Source organism: Limulus polyphemus, unplaced genomic scaffold (assembly GCF_000517525.1).
Source record: "Limulus polyphemus unplaced genomic scaffold, Limulus_polyphemus-2.1.2 Scaffold4996, whole genome shotgun sequence".
Taxonomy (NCBI): Eukaryota; Metazoa; Arthropoda; class Merostomata; order Xiphosura; family Limulidae; genus Limulus; species Limulus polyphemus.
This window is the reverse complement of record NW_013670606.1, coordinates 38,541-54,540: the sequence shown is the minus strand read 5'-3', so window position 1 is coordinate 54,540 and position 16,000 is coordinate 38,541. Positions and strand designations below refer to the sequence as shown.

The following is a 16,000-nucleotide window of genomic DNA, read 5'->3' as shown; positions in this document are numbered from 1 at the left end:
ATTTTATGAATACGGTTACGTGAACTAATGTGAAATATTTATTCTGGATACAAAACGATTATCGTGTGATCTGAACACATTGTTAATATTTTCATTCTATCTGCAGCACAACTGATCTTAACTACAACAGTTAGACTTATTTTATGAATACGGTTACGTGAACTAATGTGAAATATTTATTCTGGATACAAAACGATTATCGTGTGATCTGAACACATTGTTAATATTTTCATTCTTTCTGCAGCACAACTGATCTTAACTACAACAGTTAGACTTATTCAGTCTCTGTAAGGTTATGCTTTAATTCTATTTACCAATAATGTTAAGTACTGGTTGTCGAAGCTTGACCAAATATTATACAACGTGTATTGTTAAGCATTGTTATACATTACTAATTGTTAAGTATTGCTTGTTGAAGTTTGACTATAACACTTATACAATGTAATTAATTGTAAGTAATTAATTTAATGATCTATGTCCATTTTCAAGGCTGCTGTGTCATTTTTGAAATTGAACAATACTAATAAAGTTATTAGATTCATAGCGTGAATTTCTTTGCTGTTCATCTATGTACTAATAAAACACTGTTTTACAGGGGCTCCACTACTAAATTATATAGGGCCGAAAATCATCTGCGACATATGAAAAACATTGATTAACTTGATGTGTTGGTCTGGCTATTAAGTTGTTCTGGGTTGATTTTATAAACTAGTATTAACAACAGCACGCCTATACTTATGGCCATATTATCGAGGTTTAACTATGGTGCATTGTGATTTACAGGACTGGCTATCAACTGTTATACGTGCAGTTCCCGCAATGGGACTGACCCCGACTGTCACGACCCTTTCAACCCTGCTAACAGTACCTATACTGAAAATTGTATGGTACCAAAAGAAGGTCACGTTGGGTGGTTTCCTGCAAACTTCTGTCTTAAAGTGATTGGCATGACAGGTAGGTTATAATAATAATAGCACGTTTCACGTAAGAAATCCATGAACCATTTTGTCTGTGAAATATTTATAATTAAAGTCGGATTACCTTTAGTACCTAAAATATGTCTCCTTTTAGGTCACATATCACGACAGCAGAAGCTTAAATAACATATAACATTCAAGATAGGTATAATTTACATTTTGCGTGATTTGCCTAGAAGATAGACATCAACAAATGATACTTCTTATCTTGGAGAGGCACGTTTTCTGGAAGTAGCAACAAGATAGTTTTCCACGTTACACATCCGAAATTCATGTGAAAAACAACAAATCCTCAATTACGAAACGCTCACAAACTGGCGGATGGAATGACATTTTAAAGAAAAACAAAACCTTAAGCGACATTTTTTATGATCCACTTTTTTTATTTATTTGATATTCCTGTTTTAAAATCTTCGGTATTTTTAATCATTTCTTCTTTCTTTTCAAGGTATTAGTAACGTGGAGTTAGTGATCCGTGCGTGTGTCTTGGAGACCATGCATAACCAATGTGGACAGTTCAAGTACGAAGATGACACTTTACACGGATGTGTCCTCACCTGCGATTACGATGCCTGCAATGGAAAGCCATACCTGTCTCCTGGTGGTGATTTTCTTCAACTCCACTTAGTGGCGCTTGTAATAATAGGTTGGAACTGGAAAAGCTAAAATGGTTTTTCTGTGGCTGTGAATATTTGTTGATTAGTTTACACAATGCCAAAGGAAAAGTAAAGTTATTGAAGGCAAGTTTTGTGGAAAAATTGGTCCATTCATTGTTCACAAGACTGCAGGAAAGGAAAGTGTTACAATGGACCCACATGTAGAGCATGGCTTTGTAATAGAGATCTATGTTGTACAACTGACGAAACTTCTAATCACATTTCAAACGTTTTAGATGTTAAAGTCTATAAAAAATTTGTTTCAGAATAAATAAGACCGAATAATAATGTATTCGTCGGGTCCAAAAACTGGTGTATGAATTTTGCCGTTTTCAGGGAAGATGTAAAAAGTTCCATGTTAGTTTAAAGAAGTAAATAAATCAAGTCATAAAATAACTTGAAGTGTGAAGTAAACTATAAAAAAGATGAAACTATAATAATCAAACTACGTTTTAGAACTATATTTTTGCGTCAAACCATGAGTGTTACATCAGTGTAATTTACATTTTAATTTTTCAAATCTGTGTTATATGTGGGTCAACATTTACAGTGAATACGTGACTCTCCGTGTAAATTCGATCGTTTAAAGTTGGTTAGCTTTTTTTTTGTATTGATTAAATCACCTTCTCGATTCGTTAGAATCACCTGACATGCTTTCACAAAAACTGTTTTATTTTATTGATACATATACAGTTATCTAACTCTGATTGATTTCGTAAATTAGTTGAACGGTTTCTTCTGACACGAACTTGAACGTATTCGTTTGTTATAGGGTTTCTTTTTCGCTTTAACATTTTCAGAATTATTTTGATGTACTATCACTACAACAGGGCCAGTAAATAAATATGTTCTAAATTTTTCATGTTCAAAAATCTAAAACTGGCATGTTAAAATATCTAATAAATCATTATTTGTATTCGTCGTTCACAGACCTAAAAAAATTCCAGTATTGAATAAGTCTAAACTTAAGTACTCATAAGTATGCAGAGAGGGCCCCTCTGGCTAACAAGTTTACTTAGCTTCTACGAACTTTATAGGCCTGATTTCCATTCGGTCCACATCGCTCCATTGGTAGTAAAAACATCAGCTGTTTATACCGTATTTGTCATGTTGTGCTTGCTGTATGTTAAGTTACTATAGTCTTATGAAGCTAGGCGGTTTGTCTACAATGCTATTGGTTGTTAGCATGGATAAAATGTCTTACAAACAGTCTGTATATAAAGTTCAAGTCCAACCGATATCCTCGGCTTGTCTTAGTAAATGCGGACTTGTGTATTGTTTATTGCTTTACTTCTTTTTTTTTCCGGCGATTAATCTTTGTTTTACAATAGGATAACTTTATGGAGTATTCAAGTTGTGCGTGCTTTGATGAACAATAAGAAACTTTGTTTCTGTACATCGGTTAACTAATCTAGAAACAGTTACAATAAACTATGAAAGTAATAACACTGAGTGTTAGTTAATTAAACTCCTTATTGCTCGGAACGTTGTTTTCCATAGAAGTTTATTTTTTAGCCTCGAAGAGAATAACAGATCGCAGTACTTTCTTTTTGATTTTACAGGATCAACAGACAAAATTGTTCGTATTGGTTATATTTGGGTCAAAATTAACTAATTATCACATAGAAGTAAACTGCGGTTATTTACACTTATGACGGTGTCGCATTGTTGTCTATGGTCTTTTGCTTAAACTTATAGTAATGACACATTGTTGTATACGGTTTGTCACTTAAACTCATTGTAATGGCACATTGTTGTACATGGTCTGTCACTTAAACTTATAGTAGTGACACATTGTTGTATACGGTTTGTCACTTAAACTCATTGTAATGGCACATTGTTGTACATGGTCTGTCACTTAAAGTTATAGTAGTGACACATTGTTCTATACGGTTTGTTTGAATTAACTGACCTGATTTCTTTTCGATATGATGAGGATTCTCAAAACGAAATTCAATCATGTAATTAATAAAGTTTTTATTGTAGATACAATTTGGAGTGAAAATAATGCAGGAATTGGTGTTTATATATATATATATATAATACTTGTTTTCACCTGCAATTTGCAGCTATACAGAAGGAAATTTCGAAACAAATGTTAAGTTCGGATTGAAAATATTTTATTGCAAAAGAAATAATTTGTTTCTAATATTTCCTATACTTTTCAACATGTATTTTACTTGTGTTGTGTGGTGGGCATTTAAAATGAGGCATTTGACAGTTACTTATATTTACTCTGCGGACTTACAACGCTAGAAACCGGGTTTCGACACCCGTGGTGGGCAGAGCACAGATAGCCCATTGTGTAGCTTTGTGCTTAATTACAAACAAACAATACTTATATTTACACTACGTTTAAATGTAACATGTAACTGCAAATTCATTTCATTGTAAAGTAATAACTTTTGTACATCTATACAAATTATTACGTAATATATATATATATATATATAACTATTTGTGTAATAATAATTTTACTGTCAATAACAAGAGAACACAGTGTTTAACAACTATTCATGATTCGAATAAAAACTAAATTATTGATGATAATTGTGTCGCGAAAGTAAAAAAAAATAAAGAAGCAGAATCTTAATAGAGGCACACAAAATATTTTTATGACAGGCAATATTACGATTTATGATGAACAATGAAGGTTTTACATGTGAAGCATTCCGTAACGAGAACGTGTCTAGACGTGTTAAGAATTGTTGGTGTGTCACAGAGCCTCAAGGTGCTGAAGATCTTTGTTTTAATAGAAAATTCGTCCTAGGTTTTGATTTGGATGATCTACTACTGTGGATTGTTTGTATCCGAATTTCAGTTTTTTGAAAACGTGCTATTTGAAATGTATATATTACCTGTAGTTTGCATAGCTGGTGGTCACTGGCAATGTTTAAAGACAATTATCTGTCCTGTCACAACCGGAATGTGGTTGTTTCTAATTTATAGGCAGATAATTAGATGTTTTCATTGAAGGTTGGAATGGAAACGTACAAGAAAATTGATTGGCTATCTCGATGCTAAAAGGAGAGTGTTTTCCCATTTAACTTTATTTATTCACGAAAAACGAAATTAAATATATGTTCTCCGAATAGTTCCGAGTGTTGACTAAACAAATTGTTGTATCTATTTATATATATATATATTGCTTTAGTAACATCCGCTGTAGATTATTTTTAAACAAATTATCCTAAAATTTTCGAGTGCCTTAGCTTAGGCTATATTTTCAGTTCATTTTGAGGTTTTTGCTATTGAACGTATTTTGTTAAACACTACACTTTCCAGTTGTTTAAAGTATTAGTAATCTTAAGTGGATTAGTAACTGTAGCGTAAGTTCGTTAATGAGTATATATATTTCAAAGACATACGTGTAACGCCAGTTTAAAAAGGATAAGCAAACGCCTCTTGTGATTAAACTGAGGACTTAAGTTTTCATTTTTGAAACTAAATTTATAACCATTGTAGTGGATTAAGTTGTCTTAAGATTTCACTTGCCACCAATAATAGAAGAGCGTGATCTAAAACGTAGATGACTATGATTAGAGCGATTTAACACTTTGCTTGTAAAGAAAGGCGAGTTCGTATTATACATAAATTTTGTAATTGAGAGTAAAGAATAATAATCACTTCTCATAGAATTATGTTCTTTAAAAAAAGAGATAAATAAATACTTTAAAATCGCTATAATAATATAGTCTTGCTGCACGGGTTAACTTAATGGATTAACCGTACAGATTTAACGCTACAAAGATAATGTAAAAAGCCTTGCTCCCTGAGCTAAGCCTAATAAATTAACATTGCATATCTAACGCTACAGAGAAATAATAAAATAAGCCTTACTACATGAATTAATCCTGATAAATCAAACGTATACATTTAATGATACAAAGACAATAATGTTGAAAACCTTGTTCCACATGTTAATCCTAATAAATTAATCCCACATACCTAACATTACAGAGATAATAATATCAAAATCCTTATTGCATGGATTAATTCTAAAGCTTCGAATACATTCACCCAGATCTAACACGTGAGGAAAAATAATAAATACAGATGCACTACAAAATAATAAGAGGATAAACACAGAAACACCACAAGATGTTAACGGGATAGAATCAAAATATAGATTTAGTACAAAATAATAATAGGTGAGATAATAGCGAAATAAATGTGCACTATAAAATAATAACAGGTAAAATAATAGCTAAATACAGATTCTTTACAAAATAATAACAGTCTGTATGTAGAAGAGGTGAGATAATAGTAAATAAAGTGCACTACAAAATATAAACAGGAAATACAATAGTAAATAAAGTGCACTACAAAATATAAACAGGAAATATAATAGTCAATAAAGTGCACTACAAAATATAAACAGGAAATATAATAGTAAATAAAGTGCACTACAAAATAAAATAGGAGAGAAAAATAGTAAATAATGTGCACTACAAAATAGAACAGGAAATATAATAGTAAATAAAGTGCACTACAAAATAAAACAGGAAAGATATTAGTCTTTGGGTAAAGGCGCTATAAAAGAACTACTTTATTAGTAGGAAGACATTATAGTACGCAATGTTTATTAAATATTCGATTTCAAAACGCAAGCATGTTTATTAAGTGTGTAAAAATAAATCTTAAGTTCTCTATCGTGTTCTTCTTGTTTCTTCCATTATTAAACACCTCGTACTCTAGATAACAAACACAAAATCACACCTGTAAGAATGCCTTAACATCAATGATGGGTGTGACCTAATGATTAGTGTGGCAGACTATAGGTCGAAAGGTCCAAGATTCGAGTCCGCAAAATGCTGCTGAACACTTTCAGCTATGAGCGTTATTTAACTGATTATGTTCGTGTTAGAGGCTGTTGACTGGTTACACTATTTGATTAATTATGTTCGTGTTAAAGGCTGTTGACTGGTTACGCTATTTGATCAATTATGTTCGTGTTAGAGGCTGTTGACTGGTTACCTTTCGTATTTACAGCATTTGTAAATCGTTCGCAATCTGCAGGTTGCGGGTTCCAATCCCATTACCGAGTATATCTGCTCTTTCAGACGTGGTGGTGTTTTAGTATGACGGTAAGTCTCACTATTCGATTGGTCTATCACGTGTATATTAGAAACAGCTAAAGCAGATAGCCCTGGAGCAGCTTTGCGCGAAATTCAACAAAAGAACAAAGAGATTTAACCTTGGGGTCACTGATCTGGCCTTTTAGCCCATGTGTCACACGAAGTACGAAATACCTTAAATTAAACGCATGTCACAAAAATCTGCATTATTTCACTTCAAATAATCTCGAAAGATAATCATTTCCAGAGAACCTAACCTGTAATTTCAAACATTGTAAATACGCACTAAAGACGAGATTTGGCATTTAACTATTTGAAATGATGCTGTGTTGCATTAAAGATTACAAACAGGCAAAATGGTTCACTGTATCGCATTAAGTATCATAAACAGACTCATAATAAACAAAACTTACGGTGAATTGAAAGATAAAAAAAAACAATTATGAATATAAATTAACAAAGAAGATAAAAAACAACAACTAATATTGTAATGTAAAATGAATCTACTTAATTGTATGATATAACAATACATACTTTCTTTGAATCCATGAATCTACTTAATTGTATGATATAACAATACATACTTTCTTTGAATCCATGAATCTACTTAATTGTATGATATAACAATACATACTTTCTTTGAATCCATGAATCTACTTAATTGTATGATATAACAATACATACTTTCTTTGAATCCATGAATCTACTTAATTGTATGATATAACAATACATACTTTCTTTGAATCCAATTATATCAACACTCTCATCGTTTTTACAAACAGTCCGACTTGAAATTTATTTTCTACAGAGAATGTAATTTCTAAGGGCTGCGGATTGGCCTGTGTAGAGCTCTAGATTTTGAATCTGGCGAGTAGCTATGAATCCATGTGGCACCACAAAATATTCCCCCCACTTTAAGCTGTGAGTGCGGGTGACATGGTGCTGCAGACTGGCTGCCTTCCCCCTGGTTAGTAATCGAAAACAGGGAAGGCGCCAAATAGTCCTAATAGTTTAGCCATAAATACAAATACAATATTTTAAAGGTCTGTCGTGGTAATACTAGTGGTTCAACCCTATAATAGAGCAATTACTTTTGATAGAAGATGTAGATAAATGTAAAAATAAAAAACCAACAACAACAAAGAATGGGTACAATACAGAATAATAAACAATAGCAAAATAACTAAAATATTAATGACTGATGCCCGAGATAACCTAGTGAGTAGTGTATCCAATAGTTTCGGTTCGAAAGGCTGTGTTTCTAAACAAGCTTCTTTCTGCTTTAGGTGCAATATACGAGTTACTGTTAATACCAGTATTCGAATAAAGTTTCGGGTGGTATGCATTTACATCGTGCAGAAGACATGGGCGTCCGCAAAAGTATTTCCAGGGAGGAGCAAAGTTTTCCAAGGGGAGCAAAGTAGTGTGAAACTGCGAACTGAATAAAAAATTCATATACATATGCTGAATGAATAAAGAAAAAATTGTGTTTCTCATTTTCCAAGGGGGAAAAGCCCCCTTTGCGGACGCCCATGGCAGAAGAAGAAGTTATCGTTGAAGTTTTGTGAGGTTTTAGTATTTCAGGACTTCTTTCTTGTAGGAAGAGTAATGTTAGTAACCTTATTAATGGAGTTTTTGATCTTGCGGGAAAATTGGAATTATTATTAATTTGGAGAGGTTTTCAGAAGAAGAGATTTTCTGCGATTTTAAGGATAGGGAGATTTATTATAGTTATATGAGGTTCTGATCTTAAATAAGGATTCTGTCTTTATTCTTAACATAGGAGGCCCTGATTTGGAAGAAGGAGAATGCATTTAATCCTCGTTATAGGAGGTTCTGATCCTATAAGCAGAGACTGCATTTACTTTTAATATAGGAAGGTTTGATCTTGAAGGAGACTGCATTTACTTTTAATATAGGAGGGTTTGATCTTGAAGGAGCCTGCATTTACTTTTAATATAGGAAGGTTTGATCTTGAAGGAGACTGCATTTACTTTTAATATAGGAAGGTTTGAACTTGAAGGAGACTGCATTTACTTTTAATATAGGAGGGTTTGATCTTGAAGGAGACTGCATTTATTTTTAATATAGGAGGGTTTGATCTTGAAGGAGACTGCATTTACTTTTAATATAGGAAGGTTTGAACTTGAAGGAGACTGCATTTACTTTTAATATAGAAGGGTTTGATCTTGAAGGAGACTGCATTTACTTTTAATATAGGAGGGTTTGATCTTGAAGGAGACTGCATTTACTTTTAATATAGGAGGGTTTGATCTTGAAGGAGACTGCATTTATTTTTAATATAGGAGGCTCTGATCTTGGAGAAGAAAACTACATTTATTCTTACTATAGAATATTTTGATTTTGTAGAAGAATGATACTTTCTTTTTTGATGCGTGAAATTTCCATGCTTAAGGAGCTTTGCTACTTCTAGTTGCCCAGGTTCTTTGCTAGTCTTAGTTGTCCAGATTCTTTGTTAGTTCTAGTTGTCCAGGTTCTTTGCTAGTTATAGTTCTCCAGGTTCTTTGCTGGTTCTAGTTGTCCAGGTTCTTTGTTAGTTCTAACTATCCAGGTTCTTTGTTAGTTCTAGTTGTCCATGTTCTTTTTTAGTTCTAACTATCCAGGTTCTTTGTTAGTTCTAGTTGTCCAGGTTATTTGTTAGTTCTAGTTGTCCAGGTTCTTTGTAGTTCTAGTTGTCCAGGTTCTTTGTTAGTTCTAATTGTCCAGGTTCTTTGTTAGTTCTAGTTGTCCAGTTCTTTGCTAGTTTTAGTTGTCGAGGTTCTTTGCTAGTTCTAGTTGTCCAGGTTATTTGTTAGTTCTAGTTGTCCAGGTTCTTTGCTAGTTCTAGTTGTCCAGGTTCTTTGTTAGTTCTAGTTGTCCAGGTTCTTTGTTAATTCTAGTTGTCCAGGTTCTTTGCTAGTTCTAGTTGTCCAAATTATTTGTTAGTTCTAGTTATCCAGGTTCTCTTTTCAAACAGATTTCCCTCTCTTCAGGAAGATGAGTTTTATTATACAAAATTTTCTTCATTTCACTTTGAACAACGAAAAGTCTTGACTAAAATAAACATTCCATTAGATCCAACAAGCAAATCTTACAATATGTATTATCATAAGCATGATAAACAAAACCTATGCTTTTATTCCACTTAAATTTGTTTTCGCCACCAATTGAGCTGCTGGCTTTGAAAAAAAAAAAAGGCTTTAAACGGTGATGGTTGATGTAGGGGTAGTAATCGTTCCATTATCTGAAAGAACAACATCTGTACTTGGGTCCTAGTACAAGCATCACATTAACAAAAGTTGTGAAAAAAAAAAAACCGACTCGCTTACCGACAAACCAGAGTTGCGCAACAAACTAACCTATTCAAATTTTTTCCTAATATGGTGAAGTTAAAGTTGTTTGACATTAAATTATGATATAGTACATAGATGCGGCAGAGGCGGATCTCGGTTTTATTAGAACGAAACCCCCACCCTCCTCCAGGGGGCTAATGGCTTGCGTGATTCATCTACAGAGGGCCGAACACGATGGGCCGTATAAAATCGTATAGCACGGCTTACTGTACTACTGTCCTGAAATTTCAGTCACGTTTCGGTTAAGAAGTGTTTTGTACGAAAGTGAACAGCAGAAATTTTTGTTTGGTAAGTAACAGTCATAGGTTTATGTTTTTGTGTTATTGAGATTTTTAAAGAATCACATATGGTTAGAAAAGTAGGCTAATGTGTATTATTTTTCAGTGAGTCGGCAAGTTCTTCAACCTTATACGGTTTACCAATTAATTCAGATCTTAAAGTACATTTACATAAAATTTGGTTAGTATTCCTTTTCAACGCTTAAGTGCCTAATGAAGAGTTTGAGTTGGTTTGGTTTGTTGCTGTTAAGCGCAAAGCTGCAAAATAGGCTATCTAAGTTCTGCCCACCACGGATATCGAAACTCAAACTTTAGCGTCGTAAGCCTTGAGACTTACCTCTAAGCCACTAGGGGAGGACATTTGATTTGGTTCCTTCAAATAAGGTATAGTTTCAATGGAAGTGAAATGTGTAAACAAATAGGCCTAAACATGACGTCAAACACTCTATGTTGAATCATTGTAGAAATTATGTTTTCACGATGAGTGAAATAAATTTGTGATCAAGACGAATTGATGTTGTAAATTCTAAAGCTAAAGTAGCTCTATCTATATAATTAGGTAATTCAGCAGATTATTTATACGTACATCAATGTGATGTATAGCTCTTGAATAATTGTTAATAAAAATATGAAAAATGTTCTAATGTGTGATGCACATTGCCAAGGTGAAAAACGTATTTGATTATCTTTTCACTTCGCCATGATGTTTGTCTTGGGACCAGGTATGATGTGGTTACAAAAAGATGGACAGCTAACGTTACAGCGAAAACAATGCGATATTTTATCAGGATATGATCGATCTGTAAGTTACATGCTAATGACAGAATGTTAATATTCCAAAATTACGTTGTTAATTTTTTGGGAGTTCGAACCAGTTTTTACGTTCTCCATCTAACCTTTTGCAGTTCTTCAAAGTAATGTCAGAAAAACAAAACACAAGCAGGATATTAAGACGTTGGAGCTTTCAAAGTTGTATAATATATATATATTGTAGATAAGCTGTTTAATAATAGTAATAAAAGAACTGCGTGGGCGAGGAAATTACAAAATTCAAAATAAAAAGTGTAGTAATGGTGACAAACTCGCCAAATTACAATGATTTTATTGGTAAATACCAGAACAACGTTTTGGGCAACAGCCCTTCGTCGGGTTTCCATTGAGAATAAAACGGTTAATAGAAGAGTTTTATTCTCATTAGAAACCCGATGAAGGTATGTTGCCCGAAACCGTTGTTTTTTAAGTACCTTCGTGAAAATACCTCTTGTTGGTAAGTATGATTAGCTTCCTTGGTAGTGTAGCTCAACCTGAACAATATTATCTAACCTATATTAACTGTAGCTTGGTTACTAAGAGATTACCATTCTTCCTAAAATGACGTAACCTGAACAACATTATCTAACCTCTTTTAACTGTAACTTGGTTACTAAGAGATTACCATTCTTCCTAAAATGATGTAACTTGAACAATATTATCTAATCTATATTAACTGTAACTTGGTTACTAAGAGATTACCATTCTTCCTAAAATGACGTAACTTGAACAATATTATCTAACCTCTTTTAACTGTAACTTGGTTACTAAGAGATTACCATTCTTCCTAAAATGATGTAACTTGAACAATATTATCTAATCTATATTAACTGTAACTTGGTTACTAAGAGATTACCATTCTTCCTAAAATGACGTAACTTGAACAATATTATCTAACCTATATTAACTGTAAATTGGTTAGTAAAAGATTCTTTATTTTTTCATAAACACAAAGCTATACAATGGGTTATCTGTACTGTGCCCACCACAGGTATCGAAACCCAATTCTTAGAGTTATTAGTCTTCAGACTTATCGCTGAGCCACTAAGAGCATTATCAAGAGTTTAGTTTTTCCTAATGTGACGTAACCTGAACAATATTATCTAAACTATCTGAACTGTAACTTGGTTATTAATAGATTAGCATTCTTCCTAATGTGACGTAACCTGAACAATATTATCTAAACTATCTGAACTGTTACTTGGTTATTAATAAATTAGCATTCTTCCTAAAGTGACGTAACCTGAACAATATTATCTAAACTATCTGAACTGTAACTTGGTTATTAATAGATTAGCATTCTTCCTAAAGTGACGTAACCTGAACAATATTATCTAAACTATCTGAACTGTAACTTGGTTATTAATAGATTAGCATTCTTCCTAAAGTGACGTAATCTGAACAATATTAGCTAAACTATCTGAACTGTAATTTGTTTAGTAGGATAACATCAATAATTTTTCACATCGTAGCTCCTGGCAAAGCTGTTTCTGTTGATTTTAGAAATTTAAGGCATCTGGTTGGGAAATATATAAACTGTTAACATCTGTAAATAATTGCAATAAAGCATATGATCTTAAGAAGCTAGAGTATCCTTCTATTCTATTTACGTCCAGCCTGACAGAGTATCCTCTACATATGGTGAGTTTTTTAATATTTATTTTTAGATTTGCTACTACGATCACTCAACCCTTAAGCCTTCCTAACGTTACGTTCTTAGATATTCAACGTGTTTAAACCCATGTTTTTTTAGTGTTAACCTAAAAATTAGCTATCTGCTCTCTGTACACTGCGGGGAATCAAATCAAGAATTTTAGTATTGTAAGTTCATAAACTTACCATTGACCCACCGGGGGGGGGGGGGGCTTAACGTATTATAACTTAAACAAAGAAAAATGCTTACGAAACATACGTCACATTTAAGATAAGAGAACGTGGGCGTCATCTCAAAGTCTTGTTTTCTTCCTTCGTCCTGGTTCAATTCTACTGACCTTATGTTTTCTGTTTAGTTTCCGTTCTACAGTATTTCACTCAACTTCGGTGATCAGGTGATTGTTGTTGTTTTTTTCTTAATTCCAAGTCCCGGTATTCCACATTTTTCAAACACACACATACACTAAGAAAGCAGACTTTAACATTTATAATATACGAATACGTATCCCAAGCACTTTTAAAGAGCAGGATAATGGGTAACGACATTTCGGCTTTTTTCTCCATCCTACTCCTCTTGGCGACTATAATATAAAGATATTCGAGACTTCATCACAAACTTAGCAAGTTTCTTGTTGCGTTTCATCTCCGCAATGCTTGCTACTGAAATGTTAGTATCAATAAATGAGATGTTTAAAGTTCATTCATTATATTAAATTCCATTATATTCCATTCATTATATTCCAGCCTTGCTAGTTTTACAAGTGTCATAACAAATCACACAAACAATTGATATTAATTCAAAATACTCCACTCTCAATAATTCGTTAGTAAGAGAAAACAGGGGAGCTTTTCAATTACACTTATTACTTTATAGGCTATTCTTAACGATGAGGCGTTTGCCCTGCGCGAGATGTCATCAAAATGTCCAACTGAGTACACGACGACAGAAAATCTTATTTCCAATGCTACTCATATCAGTATTTTGAGAGACAATAAATGCAAAACTAGTAACCACAATCCACTATTTAGCATTCTAACCAGTCTAAATAAGCTTTGGCATCATAAGGCTTCGACGACAGTGGCCTACTATAGACAATCTGTCGTCGAAATACTGGTATACATTTTTCTTAATGGAAACCCGGAATAGGGCAGTAAAGAACCCGGAATGGGGCAGTAAAGAACGTTGTCATTCAAATTATTATTAGTTTTGAATCATTTGTAGGAAGAATTTGTCAAACAAAATAACAACATAATGTTGACGTTTTTTTGTATATAGAAGATAATATGTTTTTAAAAACATTATGTTTTGCTAGGCTTGCCTAGTATCAGTTGCCACGTGTTACAATATCAGTAATGATAGTACATCGTTAACGGTAATGCAATATATATCAACAATAGTGAAGTAAGGAAAAAATTGAATAAATATAAATATATACTAAGTCGTCAAGACATTAATGTCGCTTTTTTAGATGAAAAATCCTGAATAACATATATATATTAAAAAAACATTTATTAAATGAAATAGTCTCCATTCTTATCGATGATGCTTTTCCATTTTACAATCAGGTTGTTAATGCCATGACTCAAGAAATCGCTTGGCTTTAAAGCAAAAAAACATGTCGATGTTCTCTTTAACACCTTCCACATTTGCATACGTTTTCCCATTAAGATTGTGTTACAGCGAACGAAAAAGAAGGTAATCTGATGGTGCCCTATCTGGATAATATGGTGGGTGGGGGAGAACTTCCCAACTCAACTCCATAATCTTGTGTTTCGTCAAACGTGCCACATGTGGACGTACATTGTCGTGGAGAAGAAGAACGCCTTTCCGATTGACGAGGGAAGGGCGTTTTTGATGAAGGGCTTAATTTAAACCTTCCAGTTACTGACTGTAAATCTATGCACTGACAGTTCGCTGTGGATTGAGAAATGAATTACTCCTTTGATGTCCAACCAAATGCAAAGCATCACTTTCTGCGGATGAAGTTCAGGTTTTGGAGTAGGAAGTGGTTTTTGTCTACGACTGAGCCATTGTTTTTGGCGTTTAATAGTCGCATATAGAATCCATTTTCCAAAAATTGTTCACGCGCATTACGCGCCAGAAGAGACGAAGCAACGTTCACACGTTATCATCGGAGACTTCATGAGGCACCCAAACACCTTCTTTATGGAGATTTCCCATATTCCTTAGATGTTTACGTATTGTTTCATGAGAGTTATGCAATTTCAGGGCCATTCCACTGGTGTCGTGCCTTGGGATAGACTCAACAAGCATCTTCAGAGCATCAATATTAATTCCAACATGTCGGCCCCTACTATCACAGCTTTTAAGGCTAAAGTCACCTGAATGAAATTTGCTAAATCATCATTGACACTTACGAATATTCAAAACATTTCCATAAACTTCTTTGATATTCTTTGTGGCTACAGAAGCGTATCTCGTCGTATGTCATCACTATAAGGGATTGGAGTATACTGAACTTTACACATTATATAGGCTACACTAACGCGACGTTTAGGCGGTTCGATTAACTATTGTATATGATGTACGTTCTTTTTTTTTGGGGGGGGGGTTAATTATATAATGTGAAATAATGACTTAGGCACCAAAAAATCTCCATTATATATCTATATATTTATTAAAGTTAGGTTTTTGGTTTTTGTTAAAGAGAGAAAGCTTTTCTAAATTGTCTACAATTTCTATTGTTTTATTTAGCAATGATTTCAGCATCTCAAAAATCAAAGCAATAATTACGTTTAACCATATGTTCAACTACACCAGAGAAAGCTTTCAAATGTTCTTTCAATCTTATTGAAAGCTATTGGTTAGTTTCTCCTATGTAAGAACTGTCACAATCTATAAATTTAATTTGATTCACTGATCCTGATGTGCCACTGTGAACAAATTTTCTTGACAGAAGTTGGCCTAATTTTTTTGTTCTTAGGAAAATATTATAAATTGAAATTTATATCACACTCTTTAACAGTTATAGACTACATTTTCTGGATAACATGTGAACGTTTAGATATGTGCAGCAACACACAATAAAGGGTCGGGTTTTTTAATTTCTATTATTTGTCTCTTTGACCTATAATTCATTTACTAGGAAAAATAAAGTTTATTATCCAATCTCGGGCCCGGCATAACCAGGTGGTTAGGGTGCTCGACTCGCAATCTGCGGGTCGCGGGGTGGC

General features: G+C 33.4%; 1 protein-coding gene across 2 annotated transcripts in view; it reads left to right on the top strand.

Annotated features, from left to right (window-relative positions):
• LOC106471972 overlaps window positions 1-16,000 on the top strand; it is a 44,258-nt gene that overhangs the window by 18,453 nt on the left and 9,805 nt on the right. The window contains exons 3-5 of one of the 2 annotated variants that reach the window (XR_002613385.1): window positions 784-954; window positions 1,426-9,309; window positions 9,465-10,352. The gene's annotated coding sequence lies outside the window, so the exon portion shown is untranslated. Of the gene's footprint in view, window positions 1-783; window positions 955-1,425; window positions 10,353-16,000 lie in introns of both variants that reach the window. The other variant, XR_002613384.1, reaches the window with a different exon arrangement.